Here is a 22,629-nt window from a genome sequence, read left to right on the forward strand (position 1 = left end):
ATTCGTGATAGATAATATTGTGACACTTTAATATGATTTTAATTTTTGATTTGAGATTGGTCACGCACACAAGTGTTCAATTGTGATTTTTGTTGAAATGTATATATATATAAGTCAAGTTGAATATGTTAAAAGTTATCAAAATGTGTTGATAATAAAATGATAAGAAATAGAAAGAGAGAAAATATGAGAATGTATTTGGAACAAAAAAAAAGCATGAACAAGACTATATCATAGCATTGCATCGTAACATACACACACACACACACACACCACACATACACATACACACATATAATGTTTTTTAATTCAAAGAAGAATTGCACGTTCTCGTAGGTACGTGTTAAAGTTAATCCATATAACTTATTTTACAGTGTCTATAATTTCGTATGATTATCGTAAATCGAGAAGATATGTTGCAAGAGAAATAGAAATAGAAATAGAAATACAAAAGATGGAAAATAAAGAGAGTAGAAAAGAATTTACGAGATTGTACTACAATATTATACTACGTGAGCACGGATATAATCTCAATTGATCTCAACAAAACAAAAACTAATAATATAATGAAACTTTCCAATACAAGTTTTTTTTTCTCTTTCCAGTTATTTTATATATTTTTTATTTTTTTTTTTTTTTTTAAGATTCAAAACGACGATCGAGTTCAACGAAGCGAGTTGATAACAGCAATTCCCCTTGTAAAAAGGGGACCGGTTATTTTTGATCAAAAATTCGTTTCACTATGATCTCGTGACCTTGATTAGGAAATTATTCGTTCGTAGGAGTCGTGTATATCCACTAGATATCTCGAGTATTGTCCATTAATTAGTATTTCCGGTTACATACCATAAAGTTCTGCATGGAATAAGCCATTATCAGCCTATCTCTCTCGTTCTCTCTCTCTCTCTCTCTCTCTCTCTCTCTCTCTCTCTCTCTCTCTCTCTCTTGTTTACCTTTCACGCGATCCATTACCGATAGCAATGTAATTACCAAAATGAAACCTTCATGGCATCCCAATTAGTATCTATCATCTAGGTTGTGTTGTATTTGGAACGATGAGCATTTCATGTTCGTTGATTAAATATTTACACGGATTAGAGTCTGACTGGAATTGATTTCTTCCTTTTTTGGTTTTTGTTTTTTTTTTTTTTTTTTTCAATAAAATAAAAAAGAAGGAATAAAAAAATAAAGGTCAAATAGTCAAGTAATTTGATGGAGAAATTAAATTGGTAATTCGAATTGACAAGTTCGTTGTGTTTTGTTCAAATCGTCATGTTTGATTTTTTTTTTTTTTTCAAGAAATTTTGACAGAGTTGTTTGAAAAATGAATGAAAAGTTGTAAAAATTTCATGTAAATTTATTTGGAAAAATAATAGATGTATGATTTTATTTATATTTTTTTTATTTCATTTTAATCTTCCTTTTATTTTATTCGTGTCATTTTCTTTATTAATGTAATATCCGAAAAGGTTAACATTACACGGTTATTTATTATATTATATATTATATATATATTTTCATATATATATATTTATTTATTATATTATTATATTTATATATTATGGTCTTTTGTTTTCATTTATCAAACGTGGAACACACGTTGCTTAATTTTAATTATTGTTTAGGAACTCGTAAACTAGCATAACTAGTCAGTTACTAATCCTAGATTTTTGTTTATAAATAAATATTTAAAATTATTATAAAAGTCATCGAATTATATTTTCTATACATAATAAAAACAAAATTTATTATAAGTTCCATATTAAGTTCTTTATTACATTTTTGTGTTTATTATTTTATAAATTGTGTTATAAATTACATATGCATATAAATTACATTCTTTCAATAAACTTTAATTTAAAAATATTCATCAAAAATATTACAAACTTTTGTTTCATTCTAATAATTAAAAAAAAAAAAAAAAAAAAAAAAAAAACAAGAAGAACTATTATATTTTTTGTTAAAAATTTAACTTTAATCTTTGACATATTTCACATGGTTAAATGGTCACATCGTGTTTTAAAGAGCACAAGCTGTTTCGTGCTGGTCGTGTTCGATGAGTACTCGACCTGCATTCAGGGGTTACACTGCAAAAGAAAGGGTTGAGAGAAATAAAAAGTGTGTGTGTGAGAGAGAGAGAGAGAGAGAATGACCTTTGTTCTTCGGTCAACAGTGCAGACGCTGATAGTGACGAGTAGTTGGTAGACTGCCAACGGGTCCACCTACTCTCGACCGATATGATTCAGACATCGACACCTCAATTATCGACAGTCTAGTTCGAACGTTGATAACGATGGTGATAGGATACTATTAGTGGTAGTGAATAAATGCTAGTGATAGTGGTAGTGGTAGTGGTTGTTCGTTTTCCTCTGGAATTTCACGTTCTCTTTCTATTTCAAGTGGAATAAAAACAAGAGAAAGAAAATAGAAGAAAACAAAAAATACGTAAAAAAAAAAAAAAGAAAATGAATAAAAAGGAAAGAGAGAGAGAGAGAGAGAGAGAGAGAGAGAGAGGGAAGGTAACAAATTCGGTTGAAAATCCCATTGGAGAATTGCCAAAGTCTCTTTGCCTGTCTTTCTCTTTTTCTTTTCTATTTTTCTTTCTATTTCTTTCTCTCTTTCTCTTTCTCTTTCTCTTTCTCTATTTCAGCCCTGAAGGAATCCAAGTCTGTGAGACACGTTGGAAAATAGGTAGAACCGAACAAAGAGAAATAACCTAGCTTCTTCTTCTTCTTCTTCTTCTTCTTCTTTCACTATTTTTCTCTTTCTTTCTTTCTGTCTTTTTCTTTTTTGTTTGCTTTTTTTGCGAGTATAAACCGATAAATATAGACTCTCCAATCTTCTTGGTAATAGTTCGCTCATATAAAAGCTCGTGTTTATTTTTTTTTTTGCAGTTTCTTTCTTAAACCTCCTTCCAATTGGCAAGTTCAAGTAAAAAAGTGAGAAAGAGAGAGAGAGAGGGAAAAAATTTGTCAAGGTTATTGTGGTTGGTCAGGGTAAGATCCACATAAAATACTTATTATATATAATAATATATTTTAACATATAAATATTACATTGATAGACAAATAATTATTTCAAATATTTTGTCCTCAAATCTTCAAAAATAATTGGAAAATCTATCTATATATATATAAAAATATACATTTCGTTTATTCCTAACATTTAATCTCCAAAAATACTTCAACTATTGTTTTGAAAATTTGACACAACATTGCATTCGCATACAACTACGTTTTTATTACATTAATTTATTTATAAAATAATTAATTAATTGAAAAAAAAAAACAAAGAAAAAGATACAATTAAGTCCAGCACCATCTATTTACCATAGATTTCGGTGAATGCGCGGGAACATTTGAACATAACCTAACTTTTATCTATACGACACGTCATATTTAGGTTTACATGAGCTACAGTAACACGTGGCAGGACACAACTAGTAATATAACAAAATATAATCGACGTTTAATGATTAATTCCGTGATAATTGAAATCCCTATATATAACAAAACTCTGTTATGGTGGTATGTATATCAGAATATTTATCAGACCTCGTTTTTAAGGTAGTAACACCGGTTACTAACATTTCCCATGTTTATCTACGGTTGATCGTTTTTCTCTTACTTGCCAACTTCACGGTACTCGAGCACCAGGTAAAAGTAAACGAGGAGAGGTGAGAAGAGGAGAGGAGAGGAGAAATGGAAAGGAATTGTAGTCGAGCAAACAGGAAAACTGGTAACAAGTCGCGTGCCATGGTCGCGTGCACGCGTTCAACACACACGTGGGCTCACAAACCGAAACGAAAGCTCACTTCATACAACCTCCCCCCCCCCCTTTCCCCCTCACACCCGTCCACCCTGTTTCCTCCCCTATCCCACCTAATCCTCGCAAAACTCACATGCCCCCATACTTCCTCGTTCTTATCGTCAACTTGTGTGTGGGAACATTTATAAATATATATTATATTCTCTTTGTTGTTTCTCTTTATCATTTTCATTTCATTACTCGTCCGTTTTTCCCCTTTTCCTTTTCCCCCACCCTTACACTTCGAATATAAACACATAGTCATGTAGTCGTTGAACTTGTCCCGTGTTGAGCTGCTATATTTATGTTTTCCTATTTAGTATGCGTATTCACGTACTATCGTTAATTCTCACAGTATCATTATTATTATTATTATTATTGTTATTATTGTTATTATTATTTGTATCTCGAACTGAAAATAACCTCGTGATAGGTAAAAGAGAGCTGAAAAGTTACCGACAAAAATTAGAATGCATTCGACGATGTATGAAATCGAATGTCATGTGTTATTATACACGATGCGTATATAATTTCTTTTTATCTGGATTCTTTAACGTGATTATACGATTCGTCACACTTTCATCGTTATCATCAGTCAAAGGAAATATTTATTTAATAAGTGGATTAACATTAACGCATAACGAGACAAGCGTATGTTCGTATTGATGTATTATGAAAACGTTCTTATCAATTGTATTGAACTAAATGTATTGTTAGTAATGAGATGTTAGGATTATGTTTCCCCCGTATCGATTGGATTTTCATTTAATACGATGGGTTTCGTTAAACATAGATTAAACTCTATCTAATTTTCATTTGCATTCAGAGATCCATACACAATATACAATTCGTAAATATGTTTTAATCTGATATCAAAATCACATACTAGTTTACAATTATAGGATTAGTATTTCGTAGTATTTCGTAGTATTTCGTAACAATGTTATCGATTAAATTTACTAATTCTATGATTCGACAGTTGGATGTGCATGCGAAAAGAAAATAATATGAAGAATTTATATTTCAGTAAATGGAAATACTAAATAAAAATATCATTTTAATCGTGAGAACATTTTTTGCTTCAAATCTGCCAGTGACAGAACGTTGACAAAACGTAAACGTTGTAAGAATAACATCTATTACATACATACATATATATATATGTGTGTGTGCAGAAATAGAAAATTGAGAATAGAAATATGAAGAAGAAAAAGAAGAAAAAAAAAAATGTGGTGAGTTTGGAATCGACAACGACGACGTGCACGTCGTTTAAGAGAAACGACAAGAACGTTTCATAAACCGCTTTTACAGTGAACGTCAGTAATTCACACAAGTATGGTGAAGCTTTTGTAAGATGGTGGGTTTGAGGATAGGCTTCAAAATGGACGCAGCGCGGCGACTGGTGCACAGAGAACGAAAAGACGATTTTTCATCTGGGTCACGTCGCACCGAGCTTTCGGTGCTTTTAAGAAAAAGAAAAAGAAAGCTTTATATTCTTTCTTTTTATTTTCTTTTATCTTTTCTTTCTTATCTTTTTCTTCTTCTTATTTTTTTGGGGAGGGGGGAGGGGGTAGAAGAGGGGGATTCTCTTATCTTTTATCTTCTCACATGCGTGGTAACCTTATCGTAAGAATTTTCGTAGTAAAATTTACGTTACGTGCCAATGCTGATTCTTTCTTCTTCGTTTTTTTATTTTTTTTTATTTCTGTCTATTCTTCAAAATATAAAATACGCAAAACGTGCGAAAGATTCATCTTTTTCTTCTCTTACTTTTATGTAAGAAAAAAAAAAAACTTATCGAGTGGAAATTTTCTACTGAAAAATTTACAAATTTATCAAAACGCTGATGTTTCATCTTCATCATATTATTTTTACAAGCTTCTAATTTTTTACTTGCCGAATTTTTAAAATATCAAACTCACGAACGTGCTTAAATCTTTTTTTACTTATGCATAAGTAACATAACCTAACAAATACTCCAAGTAAAATTTAACTTAACTTGCAAAAACACGACCTTTTTTTTTATCGAATTTGTTTTGTAAAATTATTTATATATTATTATATAATGTGTATAATTATTTATAAATTTATAAACGCTTAAATTTGTCTTCTAATGTTTGTATATATTTTTCTTGTTCTTCTTACTTATGCATAATTAACTTAACTTAACAAATACTTCAAGTAAAATTAAACTTAACTTGCAAAAACACGACCTTTTTTTTTTATTGAATTTGTTTTGTAAAATTATTTATATAATTATATTATATATATATGTATTATTATTTATAAATTTCTAAAGGAGTAAATAATTTCTTCAAATACGTTTGTATATATTATTTTTCTTTTATCTTCTCATTTCTTGCTTATGTAATGCAACATTAACGTGAAATTTACGAACCTGTCGAAACGTCTTCCTTACCTTCATTTCTCTTCTCTTTTCTTTATCATCTTCATCGTCTTCATCTTCTTCGTCTTTATAATAGTAACGCGTTCGACGTCTGTCGGCATTTTCGCTCTTATTTCCGTACAATTAGTCGAGTTCATTAGAAAGTTCCGCGAACGAACGAACGAACGAACGAACGAACGAAATTGCACTCCTCGTTATAGGCATCGACGTCAAGGTAACGATTTTCACGAGTCCTCGTATCTTGTAATAATAACTCAAGAGCTGTCGCTCTTATTAAAGTCGAATACTTCCTTCGTAATAGCGTACTTTCTACCGAATGACTTAGCGGTTACACTCTGCACTTCAACCATCTTCTACAACATTACTGGTTATTTCTTTTTTTTTTTTTTAATTTTTTTATTTCTTCTTCATCTTTTTTTCTTTTCGAAATTATCAGATCTTTAAATATGACGATGAAGGTAAACAAAAGAAAAAAAAGTTTATAATTCATCATCGAAAAGTGTGTGTAAAGAAGACAATTATTTTTCTCACAATTTTCTGACAAAGTTGCACGGTTGTTTGTAATCGTAAGATACGACGTTTGTTTATTAAAAAAAGTAAAAGAGAAACATAAAAAAAAACTGATTACGTAGTAAATAATAAATCCTTTGTTATCTCGTTGATCCTTTATTTATTTCGATTTTTTTTTTTAAAAGGATATTTCAATATGAAATAATTGCAAAACGAAGAGATGGTAATATTACAATTTATTATTCGCCAGAACAAAATGTCTACATCAAGCAGATGTAATATTACCGGTCGATTAAACGCGTATATTCGTTAATGTAAATTAAAAAGAGATATATAGTTACGTCATAACAGTATTTTCAAATTCCTTGTTAACGAGCAACATTTCTGATGCAATAACGCGTAACGTTCTAACTATTTCCACCCAAACCTTGAATGAAAACGTGCATTGAAAGCTTCATCATTTGTTCCTTCTTTTTTTTTCTTTTTCTTTTTTTTTTTTTTATTTGAAGGAGTTTCGATTGAAATTCGACTAAAACTGCATTCCCTTTTTTTTCTTTTTCTTTTAGATATTTCTTAATGAACGAATTGTCGAACGACAATTTATTTCCGATAGAGAATTGTGAATAAAATCAATTAAAAATGATATCATTTAATTGTTATTAAAATATAAAAAAAATTTCATATATATATACATATTTATTTTAAAAATTAAAACCTTTCGTTAGATGATAACAAAATTACACATCTGATTAATTAAATAAATTAGCCAAGAACAGTTTGTTAAAAGTTTGTACGATTAACAATATTAATAGGAATAATTTGAACAAATGTGTTCATTAAAAATTTAGAAAACGTTAACAATAAAATATAGTATATTATATATATATAAATTACGTGTCACGTTGTTTGTCCGCAATGGACTCCTAAACTACTAAACCGATTTTAATAAAATCTTGCACAATGTGTGCAGTTTCATTCAACTTGAAAGATAGGATAGTTTATATCTATTATATATATATTAGCTATGCTGTGTTCTGTCACGCATCATTGTAGATCATGTTAGTGAGTTTGTCTCACGTGTCGTATAGATAAAGGTTACATTATGTTCAAAAGTTCCCGCGCATTCACCGAAATCTATGACCAACAGATGTCTCTGGACTTATCTGTATCTTTCTCTTTTTTTTTTCAATTAATTAAATATTTTATAAATAAATTAATGTAATAAAAACCTATAGCTGTATGAGAATGCAACATTGTTTCAAAATTTCAAAATCATAGTACATTATATAGAAATTGTTGCACATTAATTTTCTTCGAACTAAATATAAATAAAAAGTATGATATACCTGACTACTTATTATCGAAAAAAACAAGTTATACAAAAACACCTGGTATATGAAAAATACGTACATCCAGGTTGAAAGAAACAATGAATCCATCCCCCTCCTCCTCGTTTCATTCTTGTTTCCAGGATTGTACTTGACGCTTCGCAAAATGGTAAAGCGTATAATGCGTGATGGAAAGAAAATGGAGGAAAGGGGTGTGAAATAAAATAAAAAACAAAAAAACAAAAAAACAAAACAAAAAAAACAAAAGAGAAAGTGCAGATAGCAGAAAAGATGAAAAGATTGAAGAAAAGTGCCAGAGATAAAGGATGCCCATAGTGAAAGGACTGATGCGGAGAGGGCTAGGGGGAGGTGGAAGAGGGGGTTAAGGAAGAAAGGAAAAAAGGGGGGGATAGAGAGGGGGTGTCGATCTCTCTCGTCTGCATCCACTTCCGTAGGCGTGAGAAAAAGGACGAAACAGGGTGGTGAGCGAGAGGGTGGGGGTGGATATTGGGGGTGAGTTGTAAGAGGGATTGTAAGAAGTGTCTGGTTGGCTGCTGCTTCCTCGAGTAACATCACCTATCCTTCTTCTCTTTCTATATTTTTTTTTTCTTTTTTTTCTTTGGAGGTGCTTTCAAGCATCTCTCGTAGTACAGTTACGAATGTTGAAAAAAAAAAATAGAAGGGGGTGGGGAAAAAAAAACGTACATTTCGTGTTCGATAAGAACTACTTTCAGCGAGATTACTTGGATATTCAAGGAAAAGTGACGTACTTTTTAACGTTCCAACTCGTAACGATATTAAAAAAGTAGTCCCTAGGATCTAGGGATATTTTGTTGAAATTCTGTAATTCTAAGAAGAAACTGAATGAGTGAAAGAGAGAGAGAGAGAGAGAGAGAGAGCTCTTTTAGGAGAAAGTACTATCTCTTTTTTCTTTTTTTGTGTAGAGAATATTTTAAAGCCATAAGAAATTTATGATAGTTTATAGAGCTTCTTCTTTATTTATTCTTTTTTTTTTTTATTTTCCTTTTGCAAGTATATGCGCTCTTCTTAAATATTCTCAAATATTCGAGTGGGATCCAGTTATTAGCATTTTCCCCTTCGTAGAACATTTCCCTTTGACGTTTTCCCTTTTAAAGCTACTCGTTCTCGATATTTCCACATGCTTTATGTCTGCCTTTTGAAATTTTTTCCAATGTATTTACATGCAAGCACAAAAATACTCTTCTAGAATAATTGGATCTTACGATTGTATTTTGTAACAATTTAGTTTCTATTTTATTATTATTATTATTATTGTTATTATTATTATTATCATTATTATTTCTTTTGTTTTTATTTGTTGTATTGGAATAAAATAAAATAGGGAGGGTGTTCGTATCGTTTAATGGGATCGTGCTTGAAATATTTTTCTTGTTCACGATAAAAAGAAAAGAACAAAAAAAAAAATAATTATTAAATTAACGATCAATATGTTTCTATTTTTATGATATATTTAATTATAAATAATATGATTATTTTGTGAAAGTTTTGTATTTTGTTAAGAATCTTTGACGGTTTTGAATTGAGTCAACATTCTCGTACGTTGTTTCGTGTATCGATCGTGGAACAACTGTCTATAATTTTTTCGTGTGAACTTCACGTACCAGAACAATTGGAAATTTCGGCTTGTTGACCCACGGTTCGTGTGTTGGTCAACTTCTCTTTCCCCCATGGGATTTCAAATTTATTCCGGCAAGTCAGTTACAAAATTATTCCCTTTGGAGGAGTAAATGCATACTATGGGGAATAACGTTTGGTTTATTTTATTTTTTTTTTTTTTTTTTGAAAGTGCATCACACATATTCAGTTTTTCTTTAAATTATACAATATTATTTATAATTTTACTTATTTCATTCTAATTTTTTCTTCATTTTCTTTTTTTTTTTTTTCAAATTTGTTCATTGAAACCCTCCATAAGACTTTATTTAATTATTTTATTTGCATTATTCAATTTATTATATAAATTTGGTATTTTTTTCTTTTCTTTTCTTCAAATTTGTTCATTGGAATGAATATAAGAACATAAAACCGTATTTAATTATTTCTTTGTTTTATTTTAATTTTTTATTTATTATTTATGTTGTACGATTTATTGAAATATGACATATATTAATATACACTTGATTATATTAATTTGCTTATTTTTTTATTCTTTTTTGTTTTAGAATTTTCGTTATGGTTATATCTAACATATTTTGAAACATCCTGTGTATAAATAACTTCTATATAAAATATATAATATATATATATATATATACGTAACTGTATTGTTCAGAATATTGCAAACCCATGCGGCTTAGAAGTAAATCGGCCGTATTCTTTATCCTTATCGAGTGGTTCCATTTATCGATTATTTATGGTGTAATCGTTCGTATATCCATCGTCTTTTCTTGATCGTTCGAAAATTGCAGTACTCCTTTCTATTTAATCTCTCTCTCTCTCTTTAGAAACTGAAACATCGAAAATAGTCAGGTACATAGATAGAAAAATACAAATATACATATGTACATGTATTTGTACATAAATTGTACATGTAACAAGAAAGTGGTCCCCCCTTCGCCCATTCTCCCTTTTCTTTTTCTTGAATTTAACGGATATCGACTAGGTCTTGAAATAAGCTCGTAAAAGTGTGCTCACACGCGTGACTGAAAATGTCTTCCAATTTCTAATTTCAGGAAAATCCGTTTCCTTATCTTTTTCTTTTCTTTTTCCGTGTTTCTTTCAAGAAGGAGAAGAATACCGAGGGTGCGACGACCCTTTTTCTCTATCGAAACAGATGGCACCATTCCACATACAGGGTGTCTCTTCTTGTACATTTTCTTATTTTTTTCTCAACAAATCTAACCAAATTCTAACGCAAATTTTTATTGCATGTTTCTTTCCTTTGAGAAAAAAAAAAGTAGAAAAGAAATAAAATTCTGTTGCTTTGATTTCAAAAATATCGCTGATTTTATTCTATAATTATTTTTTTTTGTTTAAATAATATATATATATATGTTTATGTTTATAAATAATTTTAGGTTGAAGAAAAATCAAGAAATTTCACTTAAAAAATTGTTAAGTTATTTATTAATATTTATATTAATATTATTATTTATTTTATTGTTATTTTTTATTATTATATTTATTATTATTTATTTGAACTCTACTATCTATTATATACAAATATATAAACATAATTTTGTTTCTTTTGTTAAATGCTAACTCTCAAAATTCAATTCTTCAAAATATAAATTTAAAAAATTGCTTTAAAAATTTCTAATAAACATTTGATTATTCCACACACACACAAATATATTTTTAATTAAAATAAAAAAAAAAAAATAAAATAAGAAAAACATTCTTTTGTAATTTTTTTACATCAGTTAAGATTTCTCTTGTAAGCTGGGTAGAAAAGGAGGAAACAAAGAAATTTTCATTCATAGGAAAATTCTTTTCAAAGTTGTTCATATTTAATGAAAAATATAAATTCCATAGTGGAAAGTCCATTTTGCGTGTACAGTCGATTATTCACCGTCTACTACCATTATAAACTATGACCATGGTGCCGTTCGTATGTATATTTTCTGCCACAGCATAGTAGAATTCAAAGGAAGAAAAACGAGGAAAGTTGGTACCTTAAAGGAACTCGCAAAATGCTAGTCGAGCACGTAAAGCAAGAAAGCTCTCTTTCCTGGCCCTTAAAGCACCCTTTAGTCGGTTCTTCTCAAAAGGAGATACAATTATATATATATATATATATGTATCTACGTGTTCCTCTCAAGTTCTAAATTATGATCGTACTTCAAGCTCGTTTATGTTCTCGAGCGACATATTTCCGAGATTAGCGTCGTACTCGGCTCCATTCAAAATTAATTGCAATTTTCCACGTCGTCGGATAATTGCAAACAATCATTTCAATTCAATCCCTAGGATTCTCAACTTACTCATAATCGCTTACTAATGTTACTTCATTGTATATGCTTCTTGTCATTTAGTTAGACAATAACATGATGTATATTCGGTAACTCGATCATATAACTTTTGTTCAATTTACAAATGTCAAAAGGGAAGATAATTTTAACTACAATAATTTATTATGAGAATCTAAAAGTTTCATATGTTATTTTTTAAATCATTCGTATTAAAAAATTATTGAGTAAACGATTATCAATTGTTCAAAAATATATCTGAAAGAAAAAAATTAATTGAAATTATTATTTGATGGTGTGATAATAAAATCATTTTTTTGTTCTTTTGGGTTGGCAATAAGGTGAGAGAAATGATTTTTATATGATACCACTAATACCACCACAAAAAAAACCCATCGGTCAAAGGAAAAAAGGGCAATATTGTATTGCAGAACATTTGTCTTTGTTGCCGGACCTTAGCGTCTTATTCGTAGGTGGGTCCCTTCAGTAATAAGACGACACCAAGGGCGGATTACGAAGTTGCCGAGGGATTCCATCTAGCTTCCCCTTTTTTCTACTTCTCTTAACCCTCCTTTTTGGTGCATCTTAGGGGATAGAAAGATCGTACACTCTGCAAGAATCAACGTTATTTCTTTTGATCAATGTGCTAGAAATAAATTGGAGAATTCGATCTATGACGTTCGTTTTAGTTACTTTTCTCAATTTATTTTTTTTTTCTATTTTACTTTTAATGTTAGCGATAAAAAACAATCATTTATGATCATTTTAAAATGATTTGCTTGAGGTTATAAAATTTTATCTTATTCAAAACTCGTACAATTTTCTGAAATACGAATTTATTGTTAATCACAAAATAAAAATAAAAATAATAGATGAAAAGAATAAAAAATTGACATAATTAATATTATGTAAAATACTATATTCCATAATTATTATTTGTAAAATTAAATAATAAACATTGATAAAACAAAAGTGACGAAAATGCAATAAACTGTGTGCAAAATTTAACACACACTTTTGATAAATTTATTAAAAATATTAGACAAAATTGTTGATATTGCCATTGAGATTTTGTTCTTGTTTTTTTAAAGAATTAAAAAAAAAATTGTTCGCAATATAAATGTAAATTATTACGAAATAAAGGTGGTAGGAAATTATTACTCACAGAAAGGTACAGGAACATTTATTTTACGTTCGATCGTAATTCATATCCCAGCTTGTCGTCCCTTGAGTGGGCTACGTATTATCGGATTTCGTGCTGGCACATAGAGAGAAGAGAACGTCGATGACAGTTACGTCCCATTATCCGTCTGTGAAAAAAAAATACGAGAAACGTTCGCGAGCCATCAACCTTGTTCCCTATCCACCACCCCCTCCCTCTTCCCATCCCTCACGAAATAGCTAATCCCATAAAGTTCTCAAAAAAAAAAAAACGAATAGGAAAGATTTGTCTAATCCTTCGTTCTTTAACTTCATTCATTATTTAATTGTAATTATTATTATTACTTTGCTGTTAACATTAATATTAAGTGAAGTTAAATTAAGGATTAATAATAAAATTTTGTACTACGATATTTTAGTACAATTTTTAAGGTTTTTTTTATATTAGGTTGTAATGTAATTTGAAAATTAATAACAAATTTTATTTACATTGCAATGTATTATAAATAAAAAGAAATACATGAATTTGTTGAATATTAAAAAGAACAGTTAAAAAAAATATATATTTCTTTATGTATAAATAATTTACAAATTGAATTAATTAAAAATTACATTACACACTTTTATATTTTGTAATTTTGTTTGCTTGTTTATACAACGAGAATATTTAATATAACAAAAAAATTGATTAAATGTTTTTTTTTCTTTAATTAGGACAGGAATAGTGTGTTCTATTTTTTCTGGTTTCATTTTCTTTTCTTCTTCTTTTTTTTTTTCTTTTTGTTTTAAAATGATAAAAATAAAGAAAATACTTGTCATAGTCCTGAATGAAAATAAATAAACGAAGGGAAGGACTCTGATGGTTTGAAAGTAAAGGAACAATTCCGGGTCGAGAATGAGGCCATTCGCCCTTGGAGATCGATTTTCTTAAGATTAGGGAACTCCTATGGGAGAGAGGAAGGAGGCCCCAACCCTACGTGCACTTATTTTTATGACGTTAGGGGTAGGAGACATAATAATGTATTCCGACATGGTCAACACGCGTGCATGTGCTTCTCAAGATGAATGATTTTTACCATTAAAATTTTTATAGTTTTTTTCTAACTCGTTGAAATCTATATCTATATATATATAAAAATGTAGATTTCGTTTATTCCTAACCTCTAATCTCCAAAAGTACTTTAATGATTTAATATTGAAAGTACGAACGATAATAATCTTGAAAGTTTGACACAACGTTGCATTGGCATACAGCTAGGTTTTTATTACATTAATTTATTTATAAAATAATTAATTAATTGAAAAACAAAGAAAAAGATGCAGGAAAGTTCAGTGCCATCTGTTGGCCGTAGATTTCGCTGAGTGCGCGGGAAAATCTGAACAAAACCTAACCTTTATTTATACTACACGCCATATTTTAGTTCACTTGAACCACAGTAAAACTTTGCTACTTAACAATAAAAATAAAAATAAATAAACAAAAAATATAGAAAAATTATCTTATTTATCTTTCCTATAATTTATATAAATTTAACGTCAAAAAAAAAAAAAAGAGTATAAGTTTATTTAAATTGTAACAATTTATATTTCATTTATTTAACTTAATTTCATATTTTCAACCATAAACATGTATATTTATCTTAAATTTATATTAGATATATCGTATAATAATAATTAATATATAAATAATTCATAGATAATCTATCAGTCAATAATTTATATGAGTATAGTAAATATAATAATTGCATTATACAGAAATTGCATCTAAACATGCAATTCTTCTATCATATATTATTCGAAACTAACATACAATAATATAAACTAATAATTTTCTATAGATAATATATATTTGGCAATAATTTGTATAGGAGTAAGGGAATAGATGATATTGATTTGTAGAAATTGCATCTAAACATGCAATTCTTTTACCATACATATATATAATATTATCTTAAACTCACACACGGTTCTGGATATAAATTTTGTTTGGAATATGCGAGAGTTCCGGCAATTTTGGTCACATTTTATGCAACACGTATAGGGAATATCGATCATTTCCAATCCCCCCCTTAACTTTACGAAAGAATCGACATATCTGAGCAAAACTTGGCAATAGTGGTGTGTATGTGTGCCCAGACACACACTTGCTATATCTATATATATGCATATGTATCTATCTCTTTCTCTCTCGTTTTCTCAACTGAAAACACGTGTGTGCATCTCTGCGGCATATGAGGAACGTCTCTTCTTTACGTTCACGACGAGATCCATGTCCGCATTAGCATGGGAGATTTACGAGTGGCTAGGAGAGGACAATAAATTTCATATTTTTGTGAATATCCTTCTCCTTTCACCTCCCTCTCTTTTTCTCTCTTGGTTCCTCTCTCCCTTTTTTCCCTTTCCTCTTAGAATTTTAAAATGACAAAACTCGTTGTAACCTTATCGAGACATATATATATATATACAGGTTGTTTTAAAATAAATATATATATAATATAATAATAAATAATATATATAATATAATATAAATAATATAATAAATAATATATTAATATAATATATAATATAAAATAATATTAAATGTATAATAAAAAATATATATATATATGATAAAATAATATATAAATATAATAATTTAATAAAATATAATATATATATATATATATATTGTTTATTACATTGTTATATTTTTTTATTCTATTTTAATATATTATATATAATACACAAATGCATAAAACAATTTAAAATATATCTATATATCTATATATATATATATATTTTATATTATATTATATTACATTATAATATTATTAATTGTATTTAATTTCATTACTAGCTTATGTTATAATATAACATATAAAATTGGTTGAAACAAAATTTTTAAAGCGCCCTATATAAAAAGACATTTGGGACACACATATACGAGTTCTTGTTAGAGTAGTGTTAGGGTGGTATTGTAATGGCCAATGACTTTATCGCGCACCATTTGCTCGGAGAAACGGACGCTACGTAGGAAAGTATATTTTCGAATTGCCAAGACCATTCGATTTGTCGTATCGCAACGATAACTCTTCGGAAAGGAAGCAGAACGAGTTTATAAAGTACGAGAGAGAGAGAGAGAGAGAGAAAAGGAAAGAAAAGGATAAAACGTTAGTAGTGGGTGGAGAAAAAGGATGAAAATCCGTATTTCAAGACGAAGGAAAATTTATTGAACGACATCAAGGAGAAGCGTACGTACGATCCACAGGGAAACGTAAAACGTGAAACGACGTTATATTGCTATTGCAAATGTGTATGTGTGTGTATGTGTGTACTGGCCTACTTTAAAAACACGTCCTACTTTGTATATGTGTTATACAAGACGAGTTATTTGAAATTCTTACCTCTTTCTCAAATATAATTTCAAATGTATGATTATATATATATATATTGAGTTTATACAGTATTCTATTGTTTATAAGATTTTTCATTATGAAAATGATTGATATTTGAATTGTCATAAATGTCCCATGTTTGATATTACATGTTGAGTCACGTTACATTTCTATTCAGTAGCAATTTGCAAGTCGTCATGGATCGTTGTACAATTACACGTGGACGTTCAAATTATTCTAATTTATTACTAATTATTGAAATTGAATTGCAATGGTATAGATTATAATCGAGACTAGTCATCAAGATTTATAGTGAAATGAGATTTATTAATTTTATTATTAACAATTATAATTTTGTTACATTTTTTCTATCAGACGAATGAAAAGTAAATGAAGAAAAATTATATTTAATTATTATATATATATATATATATATATATATATATATATATATATATATATATATTAATTAATGAAATTAATATATTTAAAAATTAATTTATAAAATTATTTTAAAATATATTAATTTCGTAAATTTCAATAAATTTGAAATTAATATGTTAAAATAATTTTTTTTTAATATTTAAAAATAATATTAATATAATGAAATTAATTTATTTAATATAATATATAATATATAATATATATATTATATATAATAATTATATTATATTATAAGAAAATATTATAGTAAATTAATTAATTTAATTTAAGTAATTTATTTTAAATGTCATTTAATAATTATTCGTACGTACTCATTTAAATTAAATTTATTTATCGTAAGTGTTAATATTTTAATTTGTTTTATATTTTTATCACAATAATATATTAAAAATTACAGTAGAAATTCTATGAACATAAATATTTAACATAATTAAAGAATATTTTGTTAATCTTAGTCAATAACTTATATGTTACGATGACAAAACGAGTTATTTACGTGTACGTGTATTACTGTGAACATAATTTCGAAAGTTCGCGTGTTGTTAATAACGAAGTATACAACGTTCTACCACGAAACGGGTTCATTTTCGATTATGGTTCCCGCGAGGTGAGGGTACTTTTTCTTCTCGTCGTTAAAATTTCATTCCTTCGTTAACGTTCCTTCATTTGCTTCTATGTACTATCATTATCATCATCATTATTCTTATTCTTTTTCTTCTTCTTCTTCTTATTATTATTATTACTATTATTAATATTTTCATCGAACTAATCTTATCAAATTAATTATACAATAAATGTAAAAGAAGTCTTTTGGCACGTTCATTATAATTTTATTTTTTTATTCTAAATATTTTAACTTAGATTTTTTTGATAAATTAATAAATCGTTCTAATTTCATATATCTTTATATAAATATATAAAACTCATTATCTTAATGTTTGTCCGAAAATAACTTCAAAACTAATGAATCGATCTTAATGAAATTTTTCTTTATTTTGTGTAATTTGTTTCAACTTAGAATATAGGATAATTTTTATTTAGATTATTTTTATTTTTTATAATTAATTTAAGGATTTTTTATATAGTGGTTATCTAGGTCTTAAGGTACTGTAAGTTTTCAGTAGATGGCACTGTAATAAAATTCAATTATTTCGATATATTCACGTCATAAGTTTTTATTTTCAGATTTACATATGACATAACTAACCTTATCTTTTATATTTTTTGCTGTATTATTATTTTATGTGATTCCATTCTAATTGTGGTATTATTTTGTATACTTTTATTTATGTATTATATATTTTATATTTATTATATTTAGAGGTTATCTAAGGCTCTAAGTACTGGAAGTTTTCAATGGATGGCGCTATATTACAATTCAATCATTTCACGTTTTTTTCAGATTTATTTATGACATAACTAGTATTACTTTTTTTTATATTTTTTTTCTGTATTATTATTTTATGTATTTCATTCTAATTGTAATATTATTTTGTGTGCTATTATAATTTACTAAATAATTTAAATTAAATAGGATTGTTTCCAAATTTGTGTCCAAACACTCCTATAAGAAATCACCCCAAATTTAATTAAAATTGCAAAATTCTTTGACACTATAATGTTTCTAATTTCTCCTTAAAAAATAAAAAATATCCTTAAATCAATAAAAATACATATACTTTAACATCAAGTAGAAAAATACGAAAGGAACAATTGTAGTTAACGAGGTTAGATTTTTTCCACAATCAGTTAGTAGAATAATTATCTTTCGAGTGACCCTCATTGATAAAATAAAACAAAAAAGGAAGATATAAAAAACAGAATAAGAAAGAAGAGTAAAAAGAAATGGAAGAAGGAAGAGAGATAAAAAAGAAGAAGAAGAAGAAGAAGAAGTTTAAACGTGGGCTTGGTAAAACCGGGCAAGGTCCCTTTTCTCCTTTTTATATTTTTTGTTCTCTTCTTCTTCTTCTTCTTCTTCTTTTTTTATTATTTCACTTGTTCGCGAGTAAAGGCCTGGCACTTAAATCGAGACAAAAAGCTTCCCCGGTGTATTCGAGAAAAAACGTAAAGAAAAAGAAGAAGAAAGAAGAGAAGTATAGAGACGAGAAAAGGTGAAAGGTTGGCATAACGAAAAAGGAATAAAAAGGGAGAAAGAAGGAAAGAAATAAGTCAAAACGAGAAAAAAAGGAAAAAGTAAAAGAAACGAAAGAGAATTCAAGGAAGAAAAATACGGAGAGTGTAAAAAAAAAAAGGGATGAGTTGATAAAAGTGGTAGTGGTGGGGTAGTGGTGGGGTAGTGGAGGGGAGTTTGGTACTTGGAATTGGTCGACGTTGAAATTAAATAGTCTCGCAATTAATCCTACATTTATAAGGTTGTCACAGGTTAGCTCGAAGGCATACACGTCCCTTGTAAAAGACAGCATCATCATCTCCACCAAACGTAAAAGAAATAAAATGAAGGAAAATCTTGTTTTCTCTCTCTTTCTTATTCTTTATCTGTACAAAGTAATTTAAGAATATGTATGTATGTATGTGTGTGGGTTTGTTAAAGTATGAACGTTGCCCTCTCTGTGATACGAGGGATGTTCTGTAGCCATGGTGACATACCATCGCTGACTCATAGGGCAGACCACTTTATCAAGGAAAGTAGAGAAAGGGAGAAACAGATACATACAGAATCTTGAATCGAATGGAAAATCTGTTGGTAGAATTCTATACTTTTTCATTGTCCTTAGAAAGAAGGAAGGAAAGAAGGAAGGAAGGAACAGGGGAAGAGCTTTTACCCATCGATGAAAGAAATAGGGTAACTTTCGTTCATTTTTTTTAAGCAATGAACTTACTCAAGAATTTCTTTTACTAACAATTTTTTGTTTTCATTATTGTATTAATCGATATTATTCATCATTATAATATATATATATATATTAAATATTGTAATAAACAAAAATAAAAAGAAAAATTATTCTAAATCATTCAATATTGAATTAAAATTTTAAAGGCAACCATTTTATATATTTTAATACTTCTATTTTTATTATTATTATTATTATTATTACTATTTTTTGTCAGGTGTTAATTTATATTTAATTAAAAATCTCAACTCTTTAAAGACAAATTTGTATTATTTGCAAATACGACGAATTTACAGAATGTTTGATCAAAGTTTGTAAATCTATTTGTTAAAAATAAAAGCAATGATAGTAATGGAGATCTACTAAATTGAATTAGAAATAGAAAACACATAAGATTCTCTCTCTCTCTCTCTCTCTCTTTTTCTCTTTCTGTATTTCTTATCCTCTTTATGTCTTGTCTTGTAGAAGGGTGAATGAAATAGACAGTGCTTTGTGTTAACTCAGTATACGAAACTCTAACTCAATTTGATCAAAAGATCTCGACATTGAAGGTAACAAGTGTATATATATATATGTAGTATGTTCTATATTTCTCACAATCTTAATCTGTCTATTTCTCTCTGAAAGATAACTAAAATTTAAAAGATGAAAGAAAATGGTACACGAGGCGTCCATTCGTTTCTAATTTTCTTAAAACGAACTTTTAACGATTTTATATCGTTTCCGTGTAATCCTTTTCACAACGAGAAAAGATTAAAATAAAAAAAAAGGAAAAAGAAAAGAAAAAGGATGGAATCCTTCCTTCGAAGAAAATCTTCTTAAAAATCCATGTTTCCTTCTTCTTCTTCTTCTTCTTTTTTTCCTTTTCTTCTTCTTCTTCTTCTTCTTATCGTAGAAAAATAATAAGAAAAAGGAATGAGAAAAAGTTTTTCCTTGAGCACCACCATCAAGATACTGTCTTTATTATCCTTCGACAAACTTAAATGGATTAACGTTAAGCTAGTTTAATATTTTATCTTGTAAATAAGAAGTTTTCTAATCACTAAAGAACAATAACGAACACTCTTAGAAAATACTTTTCCTATCGAAGTAAACGTTCCTATCTTCTACGATAGAAAATTAAACTTTAACGTCATAAATCTTGTAAGATTCCTTTTAATGAAGATGAAGAACAGCATCTTTAATGGATCCTACGGTTTTAATTATATTTATTTAATCTAACTTTATTACTAATTTCTAAATCTATTATTAATACTAAATTTATTCACTAATAAATCAATAAAAAAAATGAAAACAACGATAGGTATTCGTTGGATCCATTGAAAAAAAAATGTTTAACTTTGATTTAATCAAAGAACAAAAATTACTTTTCAACGAGTACATGATTGATTATCACAAACAAACAAAAAACCTATGAAGAAATAAAGAAACAGAAAATATTAGCAATGAAAATGTTGCTTTTGATCGGACCATATTAAAGAATGAACAAGAGACAATGCCGAAATAGGTTTGTCTTGGGTGGGACGCCTGAATCCGCCATTATCGGGATTAATCTTCGGCTTAAAGATCCCTCTCGGGTAAATACGCACAAGAAGGAATTGGGGCGTACGAGGGTATCGCTTTGTCGTTTACTTTGTGGAGACTATAAAAAAAAAAAAAGAAGAAAAAAAATGAAGTATCCTCGAGGAAGGAAACGTTCGAAGAAAGAAAGAAAAAAAAAACCAAAGAGAGAGAGAGAGAGAGAGAAAGAGAACAAATATCTGGGCCATACTTTGCCATGATTATGCTTTTTAGCACGCGGTATACTAAACATTCTTTTAGATTCATGAGAATGAAAGTAAAGGAAGAAACAATAATAATAATAATAAAAATAAAAAGAAGAAATGTGGTATAAGAAAAGGGGAGACTCGTTTTTAAGAAAGAAAACGAACAAATTGTTGCAGTTTTTAACGTTTTTCTTAGAAATAGTGTATCAGTGATGGTGTTGATAGAACTGCAAGGGTAGTTGTGAAGGGGGTGAGGTATCCTGATATCGAGCCAACCAGCAACAACATCCTTTTTGCCAAGAAGTCCTCTTCTAAGAAATAATACCAAGCAATAATGGAGGCCACAATAAGAAAATACCATTGGTGTAATCATTTCGGACAGGTTCTGGCATGAAAGCTCTAATGAAAGAAGGAATAAAGGTTGGAAGGAAGGAAGGAAAGAAACTAGTCGGTTTGTTCTGGTAAAAGGGAAATAACGTCGACTTACATCAAGAACTATTATAGAAGACGTTATCACCTTTCTTTGCTTCTATTGCATCCAGACCATGGCCTAGATGGTTCTGAGGAAGGACGCATGAAATTGGAAAACGTATTAAAATGATTTACTCTTTCTCTTTCTGTTCTACTGGTTATATTCAATGGAAATGAAAAAGATAATTTACTATAATAACCCATACATTTTCTTTCTTGAATAAATCTTTAACATTTTATCGTCATATTATTTTTCGTAATGATCTACATTGATGTTGTTGTTTTCAAGAATATTAATAATTAACACGTTTCTTAACAACCTGACTTATTTTTGTTCAACTCGTTTGATTTTCAGTTCATTAAATAAATATCTGTACGTGTACCATTTTTGGTACACATGGCCTGAAGATGACATTTAACGTGTTAACAAATGACACCAGATAATATTTATATTATATTATATAATAGATTAATTGTAACGTATAAAAGAAAATAAATTAGATTACGTGAGAGAGATTACGATAATAGGTTATGTCACTGATTATAAACTGGTAAATTA

The 22,629-nt window shown here is 28.4% G+C and overlaps 1 protein-coding gene across 7 annotated transcripts in view; it reads left to right on the plus strand.

The window, feature by feature from the left end:
• Positions 1 to 22,629, plus strand: part of tinc (transmembrane protein tincar) — a 193,659-nt gene that overhangs the window by 105,049 nt on the left and 65,981 nt on the right. Inside the window, exon 1 of one of the 7 annotated variants that reach the window (XM_089176411.1) lies at positions 2,904 to 2,996. The exons of the other annotated variants lie outside the window; for them this stretch is intronic. The gene's annotated coding sequence lies outside the window, so the exon portion shown is untranslated. Of the gene's footprint in view, positions 1 to 2,903; positions 2,997 to 22,629 lie in introns of those variants that run through there. 7 annotated transcript variants of the gene reach the window in all.

The sequence above is a fragment of the Polistes dominula genome, unplaced genomic scaffold (genome assembly GCF_049000335.1).
Source record: "Polistes dominula isolate Pdom_NZ unplaced genomic scaffold, Pdom_raw_medaka contig_25, whole genome shotgun sequence".
Taxonomy (NCBI): Eukaryota; Metazoa; Arthropoda; class Insecta; order Hymenoptera; family Vespidae; genus Polistes; species Polistes dominula.